This window comes from Gekko japonicus, unplaced genomic scaffold (assembly GCF_001447785.1).
Source record: "Gekko japonicus isolate JY-2015 unplaced genomic scaffold, Gekko_japonicus_V1.1 scaffold1476, whole genome shotgun sequence".
NCBI classification, from domain to species: Eukaryota; Metazoa; Chordata; class Lepidosauria; order Squamata; family Gekkonidae; genus Gekko; species Gekko japonicus.
The window spans coordinates 385,165-411,164 of NW_015174319.1; the positions used below are offsets into that span (position 1 = coordinate 385,165).

The 26,000-nt window shown below is 46.1% G+C and overlaps 1 protein-coding gene across 3 annotated transcripts in view; it reads right to left on the reverse strand.

Moving 5' to 3' along the window:
• BANP (BTG3 associated nuclear protein) overlaps positions 1-26,000 on the reverse strand; it is a 229,860-nt gene that overhangs the window by 199,243 nt on the left and 4,617 nt on the right. The gene's annotated exons all lie outside the window — the stretch shown is intronic.

The following is a 26,000-nucleotide window of genomic DNA, read 5'->3' on the forward strand; positions in this document are numbered from 1 at the left end:
CTTGCTCGAAAGCCAGTCGAATCCGACTCTAGGGTTGCGGTGCTCATCTCCGTTTCAAAGCCGAAGAGCCAGTGCTGTCCGAAGACGTTTCCGTGGTCATGGGGCCGGCATGACTAAACACCAAGGCGCACGGAACGCTGTTACCTTCCCACCGAAGTGGTACCTATTTATCTACTTGCAATTTCTCGCTTTCAAACTGCTAGGCTGGCAGGAGCTAGAACCAGAGACGGGAGCTCACTCCATCATGCGGCATCCGGGTCTCGAACTGCTGAACTACTGACCTTCCACAGCCTGCAGTTCAGCGTCTTAACCACTTAAGCCACCACGGCTTACCACACCTTAAAATGTCCCAAGCAAAGCTGCAAACATGATCAATACTAGAATCTGTGAGAGAAGCACAGGGTTGCACTGTATGTTACCTTAGCAGATAGTTTTTGCTGCCTGAGAGGTAGGGCAAAATAAAAGCTGAAAACAGAACACCCAAAGTTTGCAGTAATCAGAAGAAATTACATGGACTGAAACCACCTCATTCAGGACTAGCAATACATTTGGCACTATAGAGATAAACATTATAACCCTGAAAACACTGAACTCTTCAACAGCAGATGATCATCATATACACAGCAGCACATCAATTGTGGGCAAAAGTCAGTCACATTTACATATCCTTGAAAGCTTTCAGTGTACACGGACATTATCATTTTCTAATGCTGTAGTAGTTTACAAAAAGCAATGTCCATACTGCACATCTTGAGCGAGTAAAAGCATTTTATTCTTTCAAAAAGAGAAAATATTTCACTGGGATTTTTTTCCCCCGGTGCTCCCCAAAATTTCCAGTTGCTTCCCTCAGCAAGTTTTTCTAAGCTTGCTTTTCTCTCATCAATTCTAGGTAAAGGCACGTTCCATCTACACAGTCCGGTGATCCACACGTGCTCCGTGGCACACAGGAGGCTCTTGTGAGAACAGGCCATTCCCGTTCACTTTCACACAGCAGCCGTCCCCTTTGGTTGTCCAGGCCACACTTCCCGATTCCAGTGAGTGGAAAGAACTCCGCCCAAGGCAAGACCTGTCTGCTTTGCTTCACCGTACCCCAAAAACTTTTCAAGGTACTCTACAATTCGACTTGCGAGTTTCAAATGACATTTTGAAGCTCCTTTGAGATACTTTGCTACCATTTCTTTGGACATCAAATTCTTTATCACCACATCCTTCAATTTCAATAAACTCAGAATGCCTGTTTAAGAAGTGTCACTTACCAAGACTGTGATTTTTAATGAACACTCTGAATAATTAATTGCAGCCATAGAGATAAATGCAATAAAATTAAGCTTCCATTTATGGAGACCTCGGGCTTTTGCGCATTCTTTAGTTTCCTTTGAATAGAAAATCTTAAAAATGAAAATTGATATAAAATGGCAAAGTCCTTTAAAAAAAAAAAGAACTAATTCATTTTTGTGGGCCATTTTAAAGTGTGCCTGATGGCATTTAATTAACTTAAAACAACTTAAAAATGAAAGGAGAGGAAAATGCCCTGATATAAGCCATTAGCAATTAATTTAACTAGCACAAGGGGTTATGGGTCCTCTGCACTGCGGAGAATCTGGTTTCACCCAGCCCGTGCTTTTTCCCCATGTTAACTTTTGCCCTTTCCCAAAGTGACACTAAATTAGGCCACGCGCTTCCTCGTCCAGCTCAGCAAAATCTCTGGCAAAAAGAACTTCTCCGGGACTGGAGAGACGTGCGGGATGCTCCGCTGACGGCTCCGCTCGTACAGGCAGAGGTGCCAAGACTCAAGCTGGTACGGAAGCCCCAGGAGTTGATGAACAGCTCAATGTGGCCATTGATACTGCCTGTGCTGTATTCATTAACAGGTTTGGGAGGGAAATGCTTTCGAGTGAAAGGGGACTTCTTGAATAATGCTCTCTGACGCTGCACACAGAGGAAGCATGCAAGAGATAGGGTCGTGCGTAAGCTCTGCAGGAACAGGTAATGGAGTCCACTGAAAGGGGCTGGCTCACAAGAAGAGATTGGATTTATACCCCGCCCTTCACTACCTGAAGGAGTCTCAGAGCGGCTTACAATCTCCTTACCCTTACCCTCCCCACAACAGACACCCTGTGAGCAATGTTCCCTCTAAGCTGTGGAGTCCTGTGAGCAAAAATTCTCCTTTGTGAGCTACTGGCATTAAAGTTGTGAGCGAGCAATCTGGCTGCCGCATAAATTAGTTTGCCCTGGAGCCATCCTTCCTGAGCCAGGACAAAAATGTGTGAGCTGGAGGCTAAAAAACTCTGAGCTAGCTCACACTAACTCAGCTTAGAGGGAACACTGCCTGTGAGGGAGGTGGGGCTGAGAGAGCTCTCTTGAGAACAACCCTTGAGAGAACAGCTCTGAAAGAACGTATAACTGACCCAAGGTCACAGCTGCATGTGGAGGCGTGGGGAACCAAAGCTGGTTCTCCCAAATTAGAGTCCGCGCTCTTAACCACACACCAAACTGCCTCTCTGAGATTAAGACAGGAGGCCCTAGTTGTTTAATCTCATTGTCAATTAAGGGGTTCTCTGATAAGGAGGAGTGGTGCAGTTTAGTGAGCTCATTGCTAAATGGATCAATTCATTCCCTGACCCATCACAAAGGAGATCTTGAAGGCAAGCTGCCCCTGCATTCCCATCCCTTTCTCAGGGAGCAGACAGTGAGGACAAAGGAGGGCAAGATGGTTTCACTTCCCAAGTAATCAGGAGATGGGCCCTCAATAAAAGCTCAGAGTGAAACATCTGGGGAAAGAGCGGTGTAAAATGTGGGCAATTTCAATGTACTTATTTACCGTGTTTATAGTCCGCCTTTCTCACTGAGACTCAAGGTGGATTACACAGAGTGAGTGAATACCATCGACAGGATGGGACATTCTGTTAACAATGCAATGGGCAATGAAGTCTATGTGTTAATATCATCACGGGGGGGGTGACATCCTCTCTTTCACAACTGTGCAACAACTTCATCTGCCGGATTTGTGTGCGTGTTGCTTAGATTCAACTCACAAGGAGTGCGGACTTGCTTGCTAGACAGTTTTGGACACGATTCCTATTTCTGGATGTTTTGTCGCAACGTCTGCTAAGTGCTAAGGCTCTGACCAGAAGACACAACTCAAATGCGTAGGCTTCTTTCTATGACCCACATGCTGCCAGGAACACACTTCAAACTACGACAAGACTTCCAAGGCAGCTTGTCTTTTCTGCGCTAACCAAGAGTCTTCCTACTAAGACAGAGTCTTAGATATGATTACTAAGTGTCTTAGACATGATTAAGAACCATACAGAAAACTTCTACACATGTCTGACATTTTTAATATCACCTTTTCTCCAAGGCGCTCAGGGTAGCATGCACAAGTTGCTGGCCTCTTCCTCTTTATCCCCACAACATAAGAACATCAGAGAAGCCAATGTTCCATCAGGCCAATGGCCCATCCAGTCCAAGACTCTCTCACACAGCGGCCAAAAATACCGGGTGCCATCAGGAGGGCCATCAGGGGGCCAGGACAGTAGAAGCCCTCCCACTCTTGCCCCCCGCAGCACCAAGAATACAGAGCATCACTTGCCCCAGACTGAGAGTTCCTATCTATACCTTGTGGCTAATAGCCACTGATGGACCTCTGCTCCATATAAGAACATAAGAGAAGCCAGTGTTGGATCAGGCCAGTGGCCCATCCAGTCCAACACTCTGTCACACAGTGGCCAAAAATACCGGGTGCCATCAGGAGGTCCATCAGGGGGCCAGGACACTAGAAGCCCTCCCACTGTTGCCCCCCCCCCAGCACCAAGAATACAGAACATCACTTGCCCCAGACTGAGTGTTCCTATCTATACCTTGTGGCTAATAGCCACTGATGGACCTCTGCTCCATATGTTTATCTAATTCCCTCTTGAAGCCATCTATGCCTGTAGCTGCCACCACCTCCTGTGGCAGTGAATTCCATGTGTTAATCACTCTTTGGGTGAAGTAGTACTTCTTTTTATCCGCTCTAACCCAACTGCTCAGCAATTTCATTGAGTGCTCATGAGTTCTTGTATTAGGACAACAGTCCTAAGAGGGTAAGAGAGACTTACTGCCCCAAAAGTCACAAGCGAGATTCATGGCACGGTTGGGGACTTGAACCCCACGACTCCCTGGTCCAGTTCTAGTGCTTCATCCATTCTGCCACACTGGCTGCCAGATCACACCACACAGGTCTGTACATGGAAAGTCAGATGGATAGCTCTGGGGGCCCTTGCCCTTGAGATCTGAACAAGCCATCTGCAAACATATGGACAAGCCAACAAACCAGCCCATTTCCATCACCAAGATGAAGGGCAGTTACAGAAGGTGTAGGATTTGTTTGTTCTTCTCAAGTACACCCCAATCAAAAGGAGACTCCGCTGCCACACAGTAAGGTCAACCAGAAAGCTTGCTATTGAGCCAACCAGCATTAACCAGTATCATTGTTGTCTGTCTAGACTCCAAAATGTGAAGGTTCTTGCCTCGATGGCTGCCAGTTCAGCTTCATCAAAATGACTTTTAGGAATTTGAGAAAGGTCAGAAGGGAATGAAACGTTTGGATAAGGCTGTATTCAGAGGCCTTTTTCCATTACTTCAATCCCCTGAAGTACTGAAATCTCAGAACACTCTGTTTATTCGGGAAATGCCAACCACAAACAATTTTTTGATTAGCTATATTGTCTGTGTCTCCGTACAGGGAGAAAAGCAGAAAATAAAACACAGGTTTATTAGGACAATGATATGTGGCATACCTGAACACTTACTCAAGCCATTAATACAATTACAGGTTTTGGATTTTTCAAGCGCTCATATATTGGGCTTTGTTTTGAAAAGGGAAGGGGAGGTCTTCACCAGTAAGTTCTTGCCAGAGGTGAGTTTTAACATGGAAACTCTGTGTGTGACTCATATCCATCACCGTTAGCTTCTAGCTTTTCTTGGCCAAGAATCTGTCACTCGCCTAGACAGCAGCCAATAAAAGATGAGAACTTTTGGCAAGCCTGCCTTAAACTCTCCTCCTCTTCCTTCTCAAGATGGCTTTACTAGTTTGGAGAGGAAGGGAAGGGGGGGGGAATACAAAACAGGAGGAACCAAAATGACATTTCACCTCCCTCAAGGTAAATGATCAAAGGAGGTTCTGCCAGATGGATGGAAATTAGCTATGGAAAAACTCACACCGAAACGTTCTGGGCAAGGCTTAGACCAGGAGGGCTATTTAAAGCAATACTCCACCGGGTGAAAGCGGCGAGGGGAAGGCAGAGAGGCTTCCAGGATCTGGCTTGAAACAGATTCTTTGTTCTAGCTTTTATGAATACAATCCTATTTGTGCTTGCCTCGGGAATGCAAAAGGCTGAATGGATGCCTTCCCTTACGCACGCTTGAAAGCAGTGTGACAGATTTAGAGTCCAGCGGCACCTTTTAAGACCAACAAAAGGTTTATTCGAGGTATGAGCTCCTGTCCACAAGGCTGGAAACAGTGCGTTGTTTTTAAAGAGCCATGTAGTGGTGGAAAGCGCTGTGGAAAGCCAGCTGACCTCTGGCGACCCCATCGGGTCTTCAAGGCAAGAGACGTTCAGAGGCGGTCGGCCATTGCCTCCCTCTGCATCACCACGCTGGACTTCCTTGGAGGTCTCCCACCCCTGTCACATGAGCCAAGGCCGACCCGGCTGAGCTTCTGAGATCTGACCAGAACAGGCTAGCTGGGGCTATCCGGGTCGGGGCAAAAGACACACAAAGGTGGTTTTGCCATCGCCTGCTTCTGGGTCGTGACAGTCCCCCCTCCAAATACTAGCCAGGGCTGACCCTCCCCTTAGCCTCCGAGATGGGACAAGGTTGGGCAAGCCTGGGCTCTAACGAGCTTACTTAGCCACATTTCAAAGATTCATGGGACGGACTGCTTCAGCACCCTTGCCACGGGCTCTGCTGACTCAACCCAGTTCGTAGGTTTACAGCCTCAAAGCTCAACACGTGTACCACTTTGGAACAAAAGAATGCCCTTCAACTCAACTGGGTCTAGAGGGATTGGGTAATGGCATGGGTGGTGGTTTGTTTTTCGTTTGGGGGGGGGTTGCAAGACCTCTTCCACAAACACAGCAGGATAAGCTGAAGGAACAGAGGTTTGTTAGTGTGGGGAATAGGGCTGCCAATCTCCAGGAAGGGCCTGGAGATCTCCTGAAATTACAACTGATCTACAAACTACAGAGATCAGTTCCCTTGGAGGAAATGACAGCCCTGGACAGTGGACTCTATGGTATACCACAGTCTAGGAGGAAAGGAAGTCCTAGGGTGATACCACATCCAATGTTCCCTCTAAGCTGAGCTAGTGTGAGCTAGCTCACAGTTTTTTAGCCTCCAGCTCACACATTTTTTGTCTCAGCTCAGGAAGGATGGCTCCAGAGCAAACTAACTTATGCAGTAGCCAAATTGCTCGCTCACAACTTTCATGCCAGTAGCTTACAAAGTAGAGTTTTTGCTCATAAGACTCCACAGCTTAGATGGAACATTGACCACACCCCTGCTGAGTTTCCTTCCCCTCCCCAAATTACACCCTCTCCTGGCTCCACCCCCAAATCTCCAGGAATTTCCCAACCAAGTTGGCAACTCTAGTGGGGGGGGATTAATTTATTAGCTTTTATCATACTTCTCGGACAAAAATGGTCCACCAACACGGCTTACATAAGCTTTAATGAAGCTCCTTTAAAGGGAGACGACAGTAAAGATGAACATGGGGTGAGGAGAGAGTATGAAATGAGTACAGAGGAAAACGTCTCAAGGAGTTGCGCTTCATAAGCACCTCCCTGGTCACAGAGGAGCGGGCACACTGGCAAACACCGACCCACCGCCCATTAAACTGTAATGGAGGCCGGGGTGCCTAGCAAGGATCCCTCTAAGCTGTGGAGTCTTGTAAGCAAAACTTCTACTTTGTGAGCCGCTGGCATTAAAGTTGTGAGCAAGCGATGCGGCTACTGCATAAATCAGTCTGCTCTGGAGCCCTCCTTCCTGAGCGAAGACAAAAATGTGTGAGCCGGAGGCTAAAAAGCGGTGAGCTGGCTCACACTAACTCAGCTTAGAAGGAACACTGGTGCCTAGTGTCTGGACCATCACAACAACAACAACAAGCCAGACATTCTAAAAATGACCTCTGTGACATCATGGCCTTGACGGGCAGGAGCCAAAACCTACCAGCCCTCCTCCCAACCTGACTCATGGGCCTTGGAAGATTTATGAAGCTGTGGCCAATTTGCAAATTGAACAGGCAAAAAAAATAGAAAGACACAAAAACGGCATTTATTAAAACAGCCAGAACATTCCAAGCATGAAAAAAATCCTTTCAGCTGAGCTATGCAGGGAAAACTGCCTTTCGCTTAAGGACGGGACGCATTTGTGCAGGGGTCTCACCAAACCCAGCTTTACAAAGAGCCCCTTAGCTTGCATTCAAAGTGTAACTATTAACCTCCAAGATAGACCCATTTGGTCTGCCGTGTTGGTCTGAAGCAGCAGAACAAATTTAGTGCCCAGTTGCACCTTTAAGACCAACCAAGGTTGATTCAAGGCATGAGTTTTCATGTGCGTGCACTTTGAAAAAGTGTGCACGCACATGAAAGCTCATACCATGAATAAAACTTTGTCGGTCTTAAAGGTGCCACTCTGGACCCTAAATCTGTTCTATTAACCTCCAAAAAACACAGAGACTTTGCATTAAACTTTGTTTTAATGCTCTCAACATTTGTGACAGATTTTGGTCAAGTTGTTTCCATTTTCAAAAAAAGATTACTGATTTGAAAAACTAATCACTTCAACTGCCACGGCTAGGTAATTAACAGACTTCTTGCACTTAAACTGAGATGGAAAGTTTAAAACTTTTTGCCCTGAGTGGTCTGTTGTAATATTTCTGAAGGTACTGCAACACAAAAGTGCTCAGGTGACAAAAACCTTAAATTTTATGCCTGTGCCAATGTTCAGAACTGAGCTGTGGTCCAGAAGTTCCACAGTTCAGCCCAATGCAGTGATAGGTGAGCATAAGCCCCTTGAAATAGTAGGATCACAGCCTTAATAGCTTCAAATTTTATATTTACGGAAGGGAAGCAAATTAATTCAAGCTATTACTGTGTGGTGTCGTTATGACTGGAAGTTCAGTGATCACTTTATCGTGAGTGTTGCTGGTCTGATAGCATTCTGTTTCATAATTCCAAATATGAGGGTTAGAGATCTCGCTTCTGATTCAGTATTTCTCAAGCTAATAATTTTTTAAAATGCAATGCGACACATTAACTTTGTTCGGGGGGGGGGGGGGGGGGGGGACCCTTAGCCTGCACAGAAAGACACGTTCGCAGGGATGCTTTAGTGGCTGCCAGTCAAGCTTCGCCAGCCAATAAGGGAAACCTATTTAAACAAAGTCTGTTGTGGCTTCTCGGGAAGAGGCCATTTAACCTGAGGCATTCCCCACGGCGGCCATTCATAAAAAGGGGCATGTTCAACGGCAAATCGTTCAGACCAACGTCTCAGTGACTCACAGATCCCCACACTGGAAAAGAGCCGCTTGCTGTTGCCCGAGGTTTACAGTACCTGGATGTCAGTAAAAATAGCTTGCTCATGCTTTTTTTTTTTCTTAATTGGGCCTGTTATTTTTAAACTCCACCAAAAGACTTTGGTAATTAAATTTACAGCAATGCAGGGTCTCCAAAGGACCCGCTGGCCTTGCCTCTTCTCAAGCTACAGAGCTGGTTTGAGAAAAAGAAGGAAAGAAAGAAGCCTGGCCGGTGTCACTGTTGAGGAGAGCCAGCAGTTGGGGGCAGCTTGGGCTCTTCTAAATCAAGCAGGAGCAGGGGTCATTTCGTAGAAAAAGAGCTAGGGGAACTCATTAGCATAACTCATTAGCATATGCCACACCCCCTGACATCACCGGAAGTGTCATAAGGTCACACCCCCTGACATCACCGGAAGTGTGTCATAAGGCCACACAGCCCACCCCCAACGGTCCCGGCCGCCGCTGCCGCCCGCCTTGCAGCTCCACTGCCGAGCCCCATGAGGGGCCCAGCGGTGGACCTGCAAAGCCGGCGGGGGTGGCAGGAAGCCCCGCGAAGGGCCTCCCTCGCTCCCTCTTCTCCTGCCTCCTCCTGGCTGAATGAGGGCCGGAAGCGGGGCAGCCGGAAGCAGGGGGCGGGGCTTCGTCATGTGCCCCGCCCCCCATACCTCACCCGGGGGAACTGCGATCCCCCGCGATCCCCCCCGAAATGACCTCTGAGCAGGAGGAGTGTTCTGTGACCACAGAGAAGCACCAGGAGCCAAGTCATGGCAGGTGGGGGTGGAGCAGGACCCTCAGTTCCCTACATTGCTCCTTATGCTTCCCCTCCACAGCCTCTGCTCCACATACACGAAGCTGCCTGATACGGAATCAGACCTACTGGCCCATCGAGGTCAGTGTGGTCTACTCAGACTGGCAATGGCTCCCCAGGGTCTCAGGAGGAAAAGGAAGACGATGATGACTACGAAGACGATGGCGACAAAGGAGGAGGAGGAGATTGGATTTATACCCCGCCCTTCACTCGGCGTTTCAGAGCGGCTTACAGACTCCTTTCCCTTCCCCTCCCCGCAACAGACCCCCTGTGAGGTCGGTGGGGCTGAGAGAGCTCTTTCCAGAACTGTCCTTGAGAGAACGGCTCTGAGAGAACTATGGCTTGCCCAAGGTCATCCAGCAGCTGCAAGCAGAGGTCCTTCACATCATCTCCCGTATGGTCCTTTTAACCAGAGATTCCAGGGACTGAACCTGCGACCTTCCGTGTGCCAAGCAGAGGCTCTCCCGCTGAGCCACAGACTCCAGGATGTTCCAGGCGTCCACTGCCACCATCCTAGGTTTTTCCTCTCCCTTTTCTATTCCTACTATAGAAAACTCTTCTGAAAATCTTTTAAGATTAAGCAAAATAATCAAGTATTAACGTTGTTTCGCACCACTCTGCAGGGAGCTGTATATAACCCATACTAAGTCTTTTTCAAGATCTACAACTCTTCTCAAGGCACATTACAGTGTTAACAAGAAGCATTCCTTCTCCCAAGGGGTCTCGTGAAGCTCCCTGGGTCAGACACAAGTGGAGTCTCCCTTTTCATTGAACAAGAAGAGATTGGATTTATACCCCGCCCTTCACTACCCAAAGGAGCCTCATCGGGACAGAGGCCACAGCGGAGCATGCGCGGAAGTGCGAGTGGTCCTGGCCCGGAAATGGAATCGCTACAGCCGGAAGAAGGGAACTCCAAAGACCAGCACCAGAAAGGACGCCGCCAACTACTGCCCACAAGAACAAGACAACAATCGAAGATCCGCCGCAAAAAGGGTGCCTGGTGGGGTAGTCACCACCCCTGTATGTCTGTGGCCCTAGGTTAGATTCTGTAAATGTGATTAGCACCCTCTGTAAGCCGCCCAGAGACCCTTAGGGGTTCGGGCGGGATAGTAAATCGAATAAATAAATAAATAAACCCTGCCTCCTTCCTTGCCTCAAGCCTGGTCTCCTGCTCAGCTCGTGCAGGAATGATCTCTTCCAAATGCCTCCTTTAGCCACCACTGGCAGCAGCCTGCGTGCTTCATGGTGAGGCCCAGGGGGACTCCCCCTCCAATGTCTCTGGTGGAGTAGCCTATATATCCCTCTTCCATCTGGCCAGGAACTCCTGAAGCTACCTCATAGTGAATCAGACCACAGGTCCAGCATGGTGATGAGTCCTGTCTACTCAGACGGGCAGCAGCTCTCCAACTTCTCAGGCTGAGGTCCTGCACATCACTGACTGCCTGGTTCTTTCAACTGGAGATGCTGGGGATTGAACCTGGGACCTTCTGCATGCCACGCAGAAGCTCTTCTATTGAGCCACAGCTTCTCCTCACTATGGACACATGAGGCTGCCTGATATTCAATCAGACCATCAGTCCATCAGAGTCAGTATTGCCTACCCCAGAGTCTCTGGAAGAGGTCTTTCACATCATCTACTGTTTGGTTCTTTCAACTGGAGATGCTGGGGATTGAACCTGGGACCTTCTGCATGCCACGCAGAAGCTCTTCTATTGAGCCACAGCTTCTCCTCACTATGGACACATGAGGCTGCCTGATATTCAATCAGACCATCAGTCCATCAGAGTCAGTATTGCCTACCCCAGAGTCTCTGGAAGAGGTCTTTCACATCATCTACTGTCTTGTTCTTTCAACTGGAGATGCTGGGGATTGAACCGGGGACCTTCTGCATGCAAAGCAGAGGCTCTGCTGCTGAACAACAGACCCTCCCCTTCAACTCCTTCACTGTTGCCCTGGGATTAACTCAGTGCCCCAAACCCCACCCAATAACGGTACAAGCAATTGCACATCTCCCTCCTCCCCCGCTACTCCACAAGCCAGGCCAGCATCTCCTATGGCACCCACCCCCAATGAGCAGAGAGAAGTCACAGCTTTTTCACATACGAGGAACAGATGAAGACACCCAGAACCCAACAAGACATTGGAAGATGAGCTCCTGGATGCTCTTCCCAAACTTTCTTTGTTGGAAATGGGCCCAGCCCACTCTGAGTTCTGCTTAATTTCTCCCAAATAAGCTAAACCGAATAAAATACACTTAAGGGCTTTGTACACTAAAATTAACCCATTTAAAATATATGGAGATTGATACTGTAGCCAGAGGAGTTCTTTTCTGCCAAACATTTTGAATCAAGGACACATGCCACATACTCAAGAATCATCTGGAGCACCTCGTTAGCAATCACCATGCTTTTTTACATGTGCACACACCTCCCTCCAGGTCCAGCGTTTTCGGTCACAGATTCTCCTTCATGGTTTAAGGACACCTTGGGTGCGTTCAGACAGGCCGTTTAGTCCGCTTTCAGCATGCTTCAGCAACGGATTTTATATCCACGTTCACACACCCAACATCTACGCACCGTCCCCAGCCGTCAGTTTCTGGCTCAAACTCCCTTTAAAACGGAGTATTTTGTTACCAGGTCCCCAAGTGGTGTTTTCCTGGTTCTCCGGTTCTAGCTGCACTTTTCTGACGTCTGATCGTTCCTGCGGTGTCGAGCCACTTCCGGTTTAAACCCCCTCCCCTCTTGAAAGCTGCCTGAGGCTTCCACTTTTCACCCACCATTTCTTTAATGCGTTGGCAGTGTGCGCATAGGCAGAGCTCTGCCACCGCGTTTAGAAAACTGGCATTTAAATGGTCACTTGTTTTAGTGTTTAGATGAGTTCGGGATCTCATGGAGGCCATTTTCGGGTCAAACATTTAAAGAGAAGTCTTTTGTTGGAGGGGTTGGATTGATTCGCTCTGGTGGTTCTGCGCATGCGCCATAATAGTTTCCCCCCTTCTACAAAGGGGAGCCTATGCGCATGCGCAAACTGAGGAAAAAATTTAAAAACCCACCAACACACGCTCCTGCACTTCAGTAGTGTAGACGCTGGGGAGCGACGTGACTGCACGGTGAGGCGGGATAAGGGAGGTAAGTGTAATCGCAATTATCCAGATCAAATATAATCCGGTTAGAACCGGAGCAGTTTAACCCGCTCTCAGCACGCAGTCTGACCGCACCCCTTGAGTGTCAGACACACCCCGGTTTATAGTCACACTAAAAGGAAAGTGGCTTTTGAAGCCTGGATTTCCAATGCACACCCCCTGTGCAAAGACTGAGTGCTCTGTGCCATAGGTTCTGTTTATTACACTCCAAATGCAGGACAATGTAATCCTTTCTTTAAGTGTGACAGCAAGGTCTTCTACCACTCAGGCCTCCAGAAGTTTCGTAAGAACATAAGAGAAGCCAATGTTGGATCAGGCCAATGAGCGAGCGATCTGGCTGCTGCATCAATTATTCTCCTCTGGAGCCCTCCTTCCTGAGCAAAGACAGAAATCTATGAGCCGGAGGCTAAAAAAACTGTGAGCTAGCTCACACCAACTCAGCTTAGAGGGAACACTGGCAGTGACTCCTCCACCTCTCCACCTCTCCTTCATCTTCCCAGGCCCCTCTGCCTGCCCTGACAGATGCCTGCTCCCTACTTTGGGGGCTCAAAACAAGCAGAGGGGGACTCAGCCCCACACACATTCCTCGCCAAGAGGCCAACGTGTCCATCAGCCTTCCAAAAATAATCTGTTAAGGATTGCAGTCACACCAATTCAGAACGATATCCTCCTTTCTACTCCACTGCTCCCACCTTACAATTGGTTATTTTGGACTGTTTGGAATGAAACACAATCCTTCAACGGCACCATCAAAGCTCAAATGCTGTTGTCTCATTTGGATGTTTTTACATTCTTCTCTTCTAGTTTGGGTTGTCACTTTGTTAATTGCTCCCTTCTTTCTTTTAAACCTTCTGTAACATTTTTGGCTTGCAGAGATTTAAAGATTTTACAAGACATTTTACAGTAATATTTCATAACATGAAACTTTTTATTGCTTTGGCCTTGAGAGACATGATTAAAAATTCAAATACACTCAGTCCCCCCACACACATTAAAAAAACAGCCAATTCCATTTGATCTTATTGTTTGTCTACTAAGTGCCTGACAAACCCAACTCATCACCTGAAGCCTTTAATGATTAAGAACAAATGGCTTATTAGAAACTGCTTAGCTAATGGCTTCGGAAATACCATGGGAACTCATTTCAGATTTTCTCTTCGTTTATGACAGTTTGACAAACATAATCCTGCAATGTTGTTTGCATGAATTATTGAGCTCCACTTTAAAAACCCCCCCCCCCCCCACGTTGGCACTAAATAGTTACTTCCAGGGCTTTTTTTGTAGAAAAAGCCCAGCAGGAACTCATTAGCATAATAGGCCATACCCAACAGCAGAATCCATTAGCATATTAGGCCACACCCCACATGTTACCAGAAGTGTGGTCATCCAACCACACCCACCTTTTGCTTCTTATTCTGTTTACTTTGTTGTCAAAACCCTGGGCTTTTTTTGTAGCAGGAACTTCTTTGCATGTTAGGCCACACATCCCTAATATAGCCAATCCTAATGAGTTTCTGCTGTTGGGTGTGGCCTCTTATGCTAATGAGTTCCTGCTGGGCATGGCCAACTCAGGAGCCAGCCGGAACTCCGTTCCTGTGTGTTCCTGCCCAAAAATAGCCCTGGTTACTTCTAATTTTTCAACTCCCTTTATGAAACTCAACACCATCATAGGAAGAACTGTTTTTCCAGGGCTGACTATGGTTCCTCCTTCACTTCTGAATATAGAAATGATACCATTTGAATTCCAGGAAGAGGTACCCCAAACAATCCTCTCCCACATTGTCTGAGGCTCACTATCTTCACTCATGAACCCTGCTTGAGGGACTGGGTTACCTTGCTTTGTTTAGGGAATGTATATGCCACCTTTCCAGAGATCCACTCAAGTGGCTTACAAGTAAAAACAAACAACAGCATAAAAGCACTGGCCAAGTGTTTTCTTGGCCAAGTTGCTCTCAGGCTCAGTTCTTCATACGCAAAATGAGAACTACCAGTGATTTCCCTTCCTGAGTTATTTACAAAAACTCTGCAGTGCAGGACTAGGCTATATCATATTATTTATTTACTTACACATTTTTAATGCAGCCTTTCTACCCAATCGAGGCCACTAAGGCAGCTAACAGTTAAAACAAAACATTATTTAAAAAAAGAATTCATAAACAGAAAACCAAAACTAAAATACAAATCAAAAGCCCATAAAACAATAATCGAAACACAGGGCAAGACTGGGATGCACTGAGTATGTAAGATTAACTGTTTATTCACTGGGAGTCATTCCTTAACTCCACAGTTCCTATCAGTGACAGTAACCAAGAATCTTCTAGCCACGCTGATATAGCAAGGAAAGGGATAGACCCCTAACCCTAACCCTATCCTGCCCTGAATGTCCCCGGCCGCCTTCAGCTGCATGTTTGGGGTCTGCCGTGGGGAAGGAGAATTCTGCTATAAACTAACTTTGAGAGCCAAGCACATTATCCAGAGTATTACCACATCTGCTACTCTAAGTGTATGAAAAAGAGAGGATTACTGCGTACCCCGGAGACTAAGCCATCAAAGTTCTGTGATTAAAACTGACAAACTATTTTCCTTTTTTAAACCACTTGGCCATGTCTGCGGGATAGTTTATTACAATCAATGAACATCTTTATGATTCAAGCATAATGGGGGGGGGGAGGCAGCTCACCAATCCCTGCTGCCTCCCGCTCTAAGGCAGGCTCGCTAACCCACCGGTGTTGATAGGAAATGTATATATTTACAACGTAATTACCTGTCCCTGAGGATTCTAAGCGCTCACTTATTTCAGGGTCCACATTTCTTGTTGCACGTTACCTTCCAAGGAGCACCAGAGACAGCAGTTTCTCTGACAACTCTTTCTCGCTCACTTTCATCATTGAATTACAGCTCTAAAGGTATTCGTTTTCTGAAGCTCATTTTTAAAACACTTTTAACACTTTCTGCCCTTACAACACACGTCACAAAGGATCGGAGCCGTTCTGGAAGGATAATTCAAGGGAGAGGGGGAGAGCATCTGGAGCCAAAAAGCATTCCAAACAGCGTGGCCAAAGATACAGGCCCCGGAGCCTATCCCATTAATCAAAGCCAAACACACCCAAATCTAGTGGATCTTACAGGGCTAGAGAACAAGCCACCCTTCCTATCACACAGCCACACCTACACGAACACACAAAACAAGGTTACACAATACTGCAGACAGACAGCAAATCCCCTTTATGACCCTATTTTAGTTAAAATAATCCATTTTCTAAACAGCAATGACTAAAAATGAAACTATCCAAGCACAAAGGGCCAAATGACTTTATAAAGGATACCTTGGTGTCTGGGGAGGGGGCAAGAGTGGGAGGGCTCCTAGTGTCCTGGACCCACTGGTGGACCTCCTGATGGCACCTGGTATTTTTGGCCACTGTGTGACACAGAGTGGTGGACTGGATGGGCCATTGGCCTGATCGAACATTGGCCTCTCTTATGTTCTTATGTACCTCTGAGCATCTTCACAATGACACTGGGAGGGAGGCCATCAAAGTTCACAAGCTGGTGACCAGGCAGCCGTGGTGAGGAGGCCACAACTTGTGATGGACTCCCAGTAATGTCATGGCTGACTCTGAACCCAAACACCAGTTCAGCACATTGTCTAGCCAGATAGAAAGTCTCCGTGACTACTGAGATTCTGTGCTCTGCACCCACAAGAAGCCACTGTTGTGCGCCCTTGGTAAAGTTGGCAGCTGAAAGGGTATGTATCTGGTTGCCATGCTGAAAGCAAATCTGCATGGCTTCCCGGTAATTTTGCGGAGTGACTGTTTCTAAGAGCATCCAACTCTCCAGCTCAATTGTTTTGAACTTTACACCCAGTTCGGTTTAAAAAGAGGAAGCATCTATGCAACAGATCAGAGCAGTTCTGAGTAAAAGCTTCTGAACGTGGGGTTAGGGAAGCTGCATTAAACAGAGAGTTCACTGCAATGAGTCTGGGTACTGAGCTGCATGAAAGGGTCTTGTAGATGTGGTGGTCAACATTCAAGAAACGTGGTTGTCATAGGTTCAGCTCTGAAAGGTAGCTCCCCTCCTTCACCAACTGAAGTTCGCATTCCTTGGCTTGCAAAGGGTGGTAAAGATGTCCCAGCCAAGCTGGATACCAAGATCAGCTACAAATCTGGCCCTCTGTTTATTATGGCTATGCGCTAGGTCCAAAACAACAGCTTGGTACTCCAGTTTGTTAACCACAACACAGACCATCCGAATACCGACGGGTTGACAGATTGTTCCAACTAGACGAAATACGCTGGCAAGACTTAAAAGGCTGTGGACTCAACTATGTCGCCTTTCTAATCTCACCCGAGAAAGCGATAAACTTCCCTAATTCTTCATTCATGTAGAGATTTTTAGAAAACAACCAAAAAAACACATGATCAACAGGCACACGGTCAAAGAAACGGCAGGGTACACGAATTCAGCCTAACAGTGTGAAGGACATCACTGAAACATCCACAAGCATCTTGTGCTTATTTATTTATTCATTCATTTGATTTTTTCCTTGGTTCTTGGTTCATGACCGATGTGCTGGTCCTTGAACTCCAGAGCCTCTTTGGGGTCCTACCTTTACAATGTATAGCCCTTCAACAGAAGTGCAAAGGCTACGATACAATGATATTGGATGTCATACCGCAAAGAGAGAAGGCATCAGTTGCCAGTTTTCATTCTGGAAGCTGTGGTCAGCATATTTCCTTGAAGGGTAAGATAAGTGTGGAGACAGACCGCCAGGAAATTAAAGAAAGTGGGGCAGGGGGCCAAAGCAGTGGGGTGAACAAGCGAGACTGACAGATGAGCAGAGCTGAATAAAGCCAGGCAAGGCCCCGAACATTCAGAATGCTTTCAAAATGTTTAGAATGCACACACTTCGGCAGCCAAAATAGGCTCGTGCCTACAAAAGATCACACCGTGACAAATCTGCTACTTTTTAAAGATGCCCAAAGGCTCTTTGCAGAAGAATAACATGTCTACTCTTCTAGGACTTATGCATACACATACACACACACACCACTCTTAATAAAGGCTGGCTGCTTTAAGGCCCCGAGGTAAAACACAAATCTGAAAACCTCTCTCACTCTATGATATTAAATTAGCAACAAAAATAAACAGATCATCTGTGAAGAGACACAAAGGCCTGGCTTGGTAGATAAGGCCGAAAGCTACATATTCACATCTTATCTGTTTCTCGAATCACTATTACAATTTTCCTTCCTTATGGGATATTAAAACATTGTTTTGAAAAGAAAGAGCAGGAGTGCGTGCCATGAAAGGGGAAGGGGAGATTCCTTTGGTCCATTTTTCAAATAACCTTTCGCTGTCTGCTCAGTCCAGCGGGATGATTCTACACACAGATCCCTTTCAATCCAAAGTCTTCACATCTGCTTATGATGGATTTTCTAAATAAAACCTTGTAACAATTTGGCCACCTGCCAGTCTGCCAGTGAAACAACCCACAAATTTACTCCAGGAAAAGGGGAGTATGTAATTTTGACAATCACCTGAATACAGTTTGTCACTAAGTATAAACATATTCTTAAAGAGGGATTTATTAATTAAAAAAATACACTCCTTTGACTTTGTGTTTTATTATTATTTTACTTGACAAAACGTGAAAAGGAGATCCGTTAGGCAGACGGGGTGCTGAACCTGGCAAATCAATTTAATGGCTCTGTGGCAGAACGGGCCTGTTGTGGATTGCAAGCCCACCCCAGGCTTACCAAGATCCTCCAAAGTTTTTCTCAACACCTGGAGAGGCTTTTCTCTCTCTCTGGTAACCCGCCGCCACCACCTGACCTTTGTAGGAAATGCCCACTAGGAGGGTCAAGACTTCCAGCTTCCCTTCCATGTTCTGCGGTCTTGCCTCTGTGTCTCCTGCTGCCCAGCGCCAGGTCACCATGGGGACCATTTACTGCCTTTTGCACCCCTGGAGGAATAGCCACTTGCTAAAAAGAAATGGGTAAAACGCAATTCCTCTGTCCCTCTCTCTATACATGCCCTATCAGATGTTAAAATACAGGGCAGGCTCCTTAGCTTAGGAAGTTACAGATCTCTACAGAGTTGTCATTACCTTGAAGATCCCTCCAGCTCTTCAGACCACCGCATGGCCACTGGCCACCTTCCCCAGACCTCAGTTAAGAAGTCTAACTACTCTAATGGACCTACCACTTAATGAAAGAGACCTCCTCCTTGATGCAAGGAGGTTTTTAAAAAAAATTTCAAATACAATAACGTATACAATATATATCTAAAAAGGTTATACGTAACATTGGTAAAGGTCTTTTGGAATCTCCTTCTTTTCCGAGAGATAGTTCGTAATTGGTACCCAGACCATTTTAAATTTAACCAATGTTTTGGGGGAGGTCTGTTGGTTTAAATTAAGAGTGAGTCTGGCTAACACATACTGATTCCAAAGTCTGCTACAAGGACTTTTTATTATATCTGTGTACCTCCACCCACTGACCAGGTCAGACCGGGTCAGAGAAGTTCTTCCTGAAGTCTACAGAAAGTTCCTTCCTGAAACTTCTCTTAGCACTTAACACTTCCAAACTTTTGATCCCTGCCTGAAAAGGGGGGGGGGGAGACTAGACGTATAGTCTCTAGCTAGATCTATTAGCATTTCTTAGGAGGTAGATGAGGTGAGCCTGGAAAGCCATTGATTGACTTCCTCCTCCTTCCTGCCTGTTCTCTGCCCGGAGAGGGAAAAAACTTTTAAAACGCCGAGTGAAGGTTTTGCTCAATTCAAACCTCTGAAGGGAAAAAAAAAATTCTTCACAGTCTCCTTCCCCCATTTATTTATTTATTTTTGCATTTCAGTTTTCAGGACATAAAGCACCAACATTCTGCTGCGTTAAATCCAAAGGTCAGATACACATGGCTTTTGAAACCATATGCATTTTTTTTCCCAACTGAAGGGGAAAAAATTACTTTCACACAGGCACAAATAGAAGGAAAGGGGAGAGGATGAGGAGGGCTCCACTGAACATTCAGTCACTAAGCCTCTAAAAACCTTTACAAGAGCCTGCTAAAGGCATATGCTTGCACATGAAGACACAGTGTTTGGACCAAGCAATCATAAATGGGGTGTAGCAACTCTATGGGCACTCTCAAAATACCACATATTTTGGATCCAAAGGGCAGCTTTAGTTGCTAAGCAAATCATTTCATGACACTGGAAATCTCCAGTATCCCCCTTTGTAGAGGTCTGCGTCAATGATATGCTAGACCTTTGTACAAAATAGACAGTGGCATATAACAGGCGAGAAACTCAGGTAATTGATCCAATCTGTACCAAAAATACCTGCCGAAACTGGCAGGTCTCCAAACCATCTGCCTTTCAAGGCAAGAGATGTGAAAGAGGAGGCAGAGTGGATACAACAGGATTGTCAGCATCACACAGGGGAGCGGTGGCACAGGGGATTTATCCTCTGGTTAAACATCTGAGCTGAACAGGACTACTGTCAGTTCTAGCCCCGCGCTGGTGTGAGCTACTAAGCCTTGTCACCAGCTCGCCGCCCACCCAGCAGTTCGAAAGCTTTGGCGAGTAGATAAAATGGGTACCACTCCTTAGAGAGGGTGGGCACACTAAACCCCCCGGTGGGGGAGGTGTTAGCTGACGAACGGAAGGTCCAACGCGTGAGATCAAAAGCCTAGAGAGATCTATTCGGCATCATGGCCTGTAATAGGCCATTCTGGATAAACTCCCCATCGGCTGTAATAGGCCGTTCTGGATAAACTCCCCATTGGCTGCGAAATGTGTGCGATTTAAAGATATATGTTGTCCTCCCTTACCCCTATCATTGTTAGTCCCTTGTGAATACATGAGTGACTGTAAAATCGCTCAGAGCCAGCAGCTCTGCAAGGATTGAGCGATTAATAAATTGAAAGATTATTATAAAATAATGGGAGGGGAGAGCAGGGGAATGTATTGGGATATAGCCTCTCACTACAGAACCAAGGCGATCTTTTACCATGTTGACTCCACACCAGGGGTGGAATGTCCTGCCTGAACGAGGCTTTCATATTTTGCCACACAGCTCTGCACCCAGAACGCTGTTAAGGCAGAGTCTTCAAGTCAAATAGATGCATTTCTGTAAAAGCTGCTGGGAACTAATGTCCATAAAGTTATTTTTGTGGTTGTTGTTTTATCATGGTCCTTACTAAACGGCTTCCTCTTCATTGTTCCTACATGTCCCACTGCCACCTAATTGATCAGGTAGCCCTTTGGCATCTAATATGTCCCCGTCATACACTGTCTATCCTTCAAAAAAAGTTGTCCACTCAAGAACCTTGTCCATCAAATGCCAACTAGAAAACCCTTTAGAGTTAGGATCACAGCTCTTTTTAAGACAGTCACACGCCAGAGGGCAGGAAGAGGCCACTGTTCCTACATCATCTTGATGGACCTGAAGCCACTATTTATGAAGAAGAAGAAGCAGACGAGGAGGAGGAAGAGATTGGATTTATACCCCGCTCTTCACTACCCAAAGCACAGCTCTGCACCCAGAACGCTGTTAAGGCAGAGTCTTCAAGTCAAATAGATGCATTTCTGTAAAAGCTGCTGGGAACTAATGTCCATAAAGTTATTTTTGTGGTTGTTGTTTTATCATGGTCCTTACTAAACGGCTTCCTCTTCATTGTTCCTACATGTCCCACTGCCACTCTTTTTCTACGAAACAACCCCTGAATATGTCCCTGTCATACACCGTCTATCCTTCAAAAAAAGTTGTCCGCTCCAGAACCTTGTCCATCAAATGCCAACCATAAAACCCTTTAGAGTTAGGATCACAGCTCTTTTTAAGACAGTCACACACCAGAGGGCAGGAAGAGGCCACTGTTCCTACATCATCTTGATGGACCTGAAGCCACTATTTACGAAGAAGAAGAAGCAGACGAGGAGGAGGAGGAAATTGGATTTATACCCTGCCCTTCACTACCCAAAGGAGTCTCAGAGCGGCTTACAAACGCCTTTCCCTTCTCCTCCCCACCCCACAACAGACACCCTGTGGGGTAGGTGAGGCTGAGAGAGCTCTGACAGAAACTGCTCTTTTTCAAGAACAGCTGTGCCAGAACTACGACTTGCCCAAGGTCATCCAGCGGGTGCGAGTGGAGGAGTGGGGAATCAAACCCGGTTCTCCCAGATTAGAATCTGTACACTTAACCACTACACCAAACTGGATACAAAAGAGTATCAAGGCCTTTCCTGCAGAGTTATAGTCACAACTTCAAGGAAAGTTAATGTTCCTGGAGTAACAAAGCATGTTAAGGAAGTAAAAACAGTTTTACCTGCTTGCTGATAAAGTTACGAAGCCCTTGGGGGGGTAGGGGAGAAGAGTTGATGCACAATCCATAGGGTTGCCAGCCCTAGTTGGGGAAATGTCTGGATATCTGGGGGCACCACGTGGGGAAGGCAGAATCTGAGGAAGAGAGGGAACTCGGGGGGATATAATTATTGAGATATATGTCAGAGTGATAGAGGTAGCAAGCAGTTACTATAGATCAGTTTGATCTGTTTGTCAGACCTCGCTGTCATGCTAGTAATCATGTAATTACAGCCAGGTATTTCTAGCAGGTGTTGCTCTTTCAGGTCTTGTTAGAGTTAGTGATTACATCACCTTGTTAGATATTGGCTGGAGTTTAGCATAATAGCTATCAGCTTAGTAAACTGGAGGGGACTCAGTTCTCATAGACTAAGGCACAACATGCTGTTCAATAGCCTGTAAATATCTCTGTATATATTCACCTTTATAACTATATAAACTCTCTGTGCACCTTCATAACCGGTCAGTCTCCCGCTTCTTATTTACAATACCCAATAATAACCCCATAAAGCCTACCCTCCAAAGCTGCCATTTCCACTGGGGAACTGATCTCTGTCGCCTGGAGATCAGCTATAATTCCGGGAGATCTCCAGCCACCACCTGGAGGTTGAACTTTGTAAGGAGAAACAACCGTGATACAATAACGAAACCTCGTTAGAGAAAAATATAGCTTCTCTCATTATCCCGTGAATGACAAATCATAAAGGTGTCTTCTTTGAAATAAATTGGTCTCAAGTTTAGAAAGAAAAACTTGAGACCAATTTACTTCAAAGGAAACACCTTTATGATTTGTTATTCACCGGATAATGAAAGAAAAAATATTTTTCTCTAACAAGGTTTCGTTATCATATCACGGTGGACTTACTAAGTACCTACATCGAATTGGCGGGGGACACATAAACGAATTTCACATTACCCTTTTTAACCTGTTTTGAAGCCGTTTTTGATCCGTCATGGAGTAAACCAGTAGAGGACTACCATTTCACACATGGCTTTCCCCTTCCGGTAAAGAGATGGATCTAAAGCAGTTTGCCATTTCAGACTGCACTGCTTTTCCCCCGCTTTTCCCCCGCCATTTTTCACCTGTGCGGGCGATCTCTGGCTTTTTTTTTAACATTCGCTTTAAAGCGCTATAGCACTATAGCATTATAACAAAACACTCCAGGCATTCCAATGGGGTTGATACAATGCTGTTGCGTCATAGCGCTATAGCGCTATAAAGCGAACATTCCCACCCAGGCGAAAAACGGCGGGGAAAATCGCACTGGAACCAGGAGAGGAATCTGAAGACTACTTGGAAGCGGTTGACAAGTAAAACGCTTCAGCCCCATTTCCTAAACGGGACAGAAGAGTTTGTGTCTGTAACTACAAATATATTCCGGTAGGGAACCGGTTCTAAAACGGTTCTGTCTGAAATGACAGACCAGAAACCGTTTGGGAACTGTTCCTCTTCCAGATTATATCATCTGAAATTCCTCAAACGCGCCGCACCATGCCGTTGCCCAGATCTGATGCCAGCACGCTGGGCACGTAGCTGGGCGACGCTCTGGCTATGGAGCTGGAAACTCGATGGTACCATCGAGTTTCCTGCTCCATTGCCAGAGCATCGCCCAGCTACGTGCCCAGCGTGCTGGCGTCACGTCTGGCCGATGGCATGGTGCGGCGGGGGAGGGTTACACTGAGAGATGTTCCAGCCAGGAACCATGTGTCCCCCGCCAATTCGAAGGTAGCTACTTGGTAACCCTATATCACGGCTGTTTTTCCTTACAGAGTTCAGCCTGTGATCTCTCGTCCTTGACTTTAACTCCCTGGAGGTTGGCAACCCTAAATACTGCTTGTCTCCATTAACAAGATTAATACAGCTGTTCTCCACGAATGTAAGTGCCCCACAGAAGGGGAAACCCCAAAGATGTTTTGCCTTAAACCCAAACAGCTAAACAATATATCTAATTAAAGGCTTTTAGATATAAGGCAAGCGATAACAACCTCCACCTGCTCTCGTTGCCTACCTACAGCACAGCCCCTGTCTTGAAGAGGGAAAACTTCCACTCTCGATTATACAAGACGATATTTACGATGAACCCATAAAACAGCAAGCCTCGTTCTGCACACATTGAACGGCAGCAGAAAGCAGATCACCGCCGTTCATCATCTTGCTAGAACGTATCTCATCTCGCAAAACTGAGTTCTATCCACCTGGAGAAAAACATTTGCAGTAAAATAACTTCCCCAGGTGAGAGATAAATTGCTAAACGCCCTCAGAAAGCCTAACAAGGGCCCCCAATTCTTCACAGGCAAAATGCAGCCTCAAGACATCACTAAATCCATCAGAGAAGCATTAGACCCTAATTAGCAAAAGCTGGTGAAGGACTACACTCAAGGACACTCACTGCATATGCGTTACCAAGTTCCTGGCCAGGTTAGCTGCCTCAAGAAACCTCCTTCAAAGAGCCCTTTGAGAAAGAGGCCAACAGAAGGAGCAAAGGTTTAAGATTATGCATTCCAGAGGGAATGGATGACATATAAATAACCTCCTTACAGATCATGTGTATAACTATGCAACCTGGATTCTATGTGTGCTTGGAAGAACACTCTGCATGTTTAGAATTCACCTGTCGATAGTCACAGAAACAATTCAAGATTCCAGAATTTCTAATTCTGAGAGAAGCAAAGTCCACGCTTAATTTTCAGAGAACTGGCCAAAATCCACGTGGGTGGAAGCAGAGGTTTGTAATATAAATGCATGACTTATAGCTTTTTGTTTGTGAAAAACTGTGGGTGCTTCCCACTCAGAAACCTAAAACACTTGGACAGACGACTCTCCGGAGAAGAGAAGCAGGAGCTGATTGGCCACTGTGGGAGACAGCATGGTCTGATCCAGCAGGGCTCTTCTTCGGTTCCTAAAACTACTGGCATGACATTTTACATTACTGTAGGGGGAGGGGGTGTAATGTAACCCCGCACTGAGATGGCCCAGCAAGAATGTGAACAGTGCTTTTATAAAATATATAGACATCCCTGAATATGAGTGCTAATGTTAGTCAGGAAAGAAATGCTAAAAAATTGGGCATGAGAGAAGCCGGGGTTGGGAAGAAACTGTCCAACAGAGGATTATAGTGAAACTTGGGTGCCAAATCAGATAGGAATGGATTTGTATGCCAACAAAAGACGTTCTGTACCACTGAGGTGGAAGCTTCACATTACGAGGCGAGAAGCAAACAGATTCTTTCTGTACGTATCCAAGGCACCTGCAATACTGAGATCATTTTCTAGCATCACATACCAGAAAAATATTCAGAGACTTGCAGAGAGTTGCCAGTGATTTATTTTTTTTAAAGCTGAAGACTACAAACACAGACTAGGAATACACTAAAGCACAGGAGAGAATGAAGTACTCAAATGGAGGTCTTCAGGAAAGCATAACCAAGAATAAATTACAAAAAGGCGAAACTAAAGTGATTGTTGTTGCATGAAGGGGAAAAAACAACTCTTTGAGCATCAGATTTATTAATTACAAAAAAACCTGTCCCCACCGAGGCCTGAGAACAGGAACTCCATACCTACGTGAATTTACGTATCTTCAGATGATGTGCGGGAACAGAGAGATAACGGCTTTAGCAAAGACGCACTTGTTCATTTTGATCCAGATCTTTCCTTTGATATGTACTGGTGGTGCAATCTGGCTCCATGTACTCCATGTCTACCAGTAATGCGCTACCATATGCATGACTGGAGACAGGGGACTTTTCTAAATCACCTTCACTGTCATAAGGCAACTCAGTTGAAAAACAAAAACAAAAACTGAGAGTTGAATCCAGGGAGCTAAATTCTTCGTTCCAAGTAAAATCCTAGCCAGCCTATCTCAGTGGCCAAGGAGCAGTCCACTTGCCAGAAGAGACCAGGACTCCCCCTTTGGAAAAAGGGGCTCGGTTGTTCCACAGGGAACGTTCCTCATGCACACAGGCCTAAGCCAAGACATTATGCGGCAACTGTTCCAAGTCATGCACAAACCAAGGTGGTATGTTTAGTTTCTGTCTAACCAAAAGCAGCACCGCATAGCTGGCAGCACAACTGCCTCCGAGATTAGTCCGTTCCCCAATCTAGACTGCATACCAAGCCCTTGACAACTACCTAGAGAGC